Source organism: Nomascus leucogenys, chromosome 4, assembly GCF_006542625.1.
Source record: "Nomascus leucogenys isolate Asia chromosome 4, Asia_NLE_v1, whole genome shotgun sequence".
Taxonomy (NCBI): domain Eukaryota; kingdom Metazoa; phylum Chordata; class Mammalia; order Primates; family Hylobatidae; genus Nomascus; species Nomascus leucogenys.
In genome coordinates this window covers 71,458,446-71,460,791 of record NC_044384.1, presented here as the reverse complement: position 1 = coordinate 71,460,791, position 2,346 = coordinate 71,458,446, and the positions used below count along the sequence as shown (strand labels likewise).

Here is a 2,346-nt window from a genome sequence, read left to right as displayed (position 1 = left end):
TCCTCCTGATCTGGCGAGTGGGCACTGGGGCCAGTATAGATGGGTGGATGAATGTAACCATGATCCATGGTGTTCTTAGGTCAGTCGGTCTGAGCGGTCTTGGTTACAAATAGGGGAGTCAAAGTTTATAAAGGCGGCCTGGGGACCCGCTAAACACTAGACTGTGTTTGTGCAGTCAAGTTAAATGTATTCTCTTGGGTTCTAATTCTTTTGAAAAATAATATTTCGTGCTTGCTTTGGCAGCAGTGTACTAGAATTGGAATGATACACAGAAGATTAACGTGGCCCTGCACAAAGATGACATGCAAATTCATGAAGCGTTTCATATTTATTTATTTATTTATTTTGAGACACACTGTCGTTTCACTCTGTCGTCCAGGCTGGAGTGCAGTGGTGCAATCTTGGCTCATTGAAACCTCCGCCTCCTGGGTTCAAGTGATTCTCTTGCCTCAGCCTCCCAAAAAGCTGGAATTACAGGCACACATCACCACACCCAGCTAATTTCTGTATTATTAGTACAGTCAGGGTTTCACCATGTTGGCCAGGCTGGTCTTGAACTCCTGACCTTAGGTAATCCGCCTGCCTCAGCCTCCCGAAGTGCTGGGATTACAGGTGTGAGCCACGGTACCTGGCCTAAAAAAAAATTTTTTTTTTTTTTTTTTTTTTTTTTTTTTTTGAGATGGAGCCTCGCTCTGTCACCCAGGCTGGAGTGCAGTGGTGCGATCTCAGCTCACTGCAAGCTCCGCCTCCTGGGTTCACGCCATTCTCCTGCCTCAGCCTCTCCTAGTAGCTGGGACTACAGGCGCCAGCCACCACGCCTGGCTAATTTTTTGTATTTTTAGTGGAGACGGGGTTTCACCGTGTTAGCCAGGATGGTCTTGATCTCCTGACCTCGTGATCTGCCCACCTCAGCCTCCCAAAGTGCTGGGATTACAGGCGTGAGCCGCCGCACCTGGCCAAAATTTTTTTTTAAAGAAAAATAATATTTCACATAGAGTATTAAAAAAATAGTATTTGATCAACCAGAGAACCATGCTCACAGGCCAAATGGCTATGAGAGGAGCCTGTTCCAGAGAGTCCCAGGGAGTGTCTGGGACAGGGACAACCCAGCATAGTACAAGGGGCTCTGGGAAGCTGCAAAGTGCGGGGCTGTCAGGTCAGGCTGCTGGGGTGGGCTTGACTCTAGAGTCATGTGCTTTATGATGGGCCAGTAGTTCATATGACTGGCCTCGGTGCACCTTGAGACCCTCATCTGTAACGAGGGATCCCAGAGCACCCAACACTGAGGGTGGTGTGTGAATCAGGCAAGACAGCCCTCGCTAGAGGCTGGGTGTGGACGGCAGGCCCTCCCTACATCTGCAGGGCCCAGGGTAAGTGTGCGGATGGGGGCCCACAGGGCACACGACTGTGTTTAAAGTTATGGAATATTACTAATCATATGTTTTATTTTCATGCTTTGACAAACATGTACTTTTATGTCACTCTAGTAGGCCAGGTTTGAACTGAGAACTTCCTGATGGGTTGTTCAGAATTCTCTGCTGATTTGGACCACATTGGAGAGCTGGCCCCAGACCTCAACCTGATCCTCTTATCTTTAGCAACTCCTGTTTGCACCATGGGGCCCTGTTTGAACACAGTGAACATCTGGCTCTATACGTCCAAGCGGTTATCCTCCCTGAGCTGGCGAGGGCACACATGCTGGTGGTGTGGCCTGCTGCAGGGAGGCCGGTGGGGCCCACATCCCTGGGTGCAGGCCCAGGGCTCAGAGAGTTCCAGGGTGGGCACCCAGAGGCAGGCCTACAACACAGAGGCAAATCTCCTTGGCCTTGCATGCGGCTCACTCTGTGGGGGACTCATGCTGGGGGAGCCCGACCCAGGGACCCCCTGGCTTGAATCAAAGGCTGACAGTGCTTCCAAGTGAGGTGGGGTGGGGATGATGTGGTGGGGGGTTCACTCCCCGGAAATCTTGCCGTGCACCCCTGTTTAAGAATCACTAATTTATCAGTTCTCTTTCATGCAGTACACATATATTAAGTGTCAACTGCATACCATGCATTGTTCTTGGCTCTAGGGACACAAAGAGGTAGACCCTGCCCCAAATAGCTGTCCTAGAGTGCCGCAGATAGGGTGACAGCAGTGGGCACAGGCCTGGTGGGCATAGAGTTCCAGCTAACTTCCAAGGAGGGACAGGGCCTTTCCAAGAGAGGAGCTGCAACCTATTCCACTTTTGGCAAAGCCCAGCAGGGGCGAGCTGGCTCCTAAAGTGGGAAGGAGAGTGGCTCAAATGCTAATAGGCTCCATGAGCAACGTGCGTGTGCTGGTCCCACCATTCAGAGGGCCTGGAAG

The 2,346-nt window shown here is 51.1% G+C and overlaps 1 non-coding gene across 1 annotated transcript; it reads left to right on the top strand.

The window, feature by feature from the left end:
- The first annotated feature begins 228 nt into the window (after positions 1 to 228).
- On the top strand, positions 229 to 332 carry LOC115834896. Its single transcript, XR_004029894.1, has one exon. It is a non-coding gene; the product is annotated as a U6 spliceosomal RNA (small nuclear RNA).
- Positions 333 to 2,346: the final 2,014 nt, after the last annotated feature.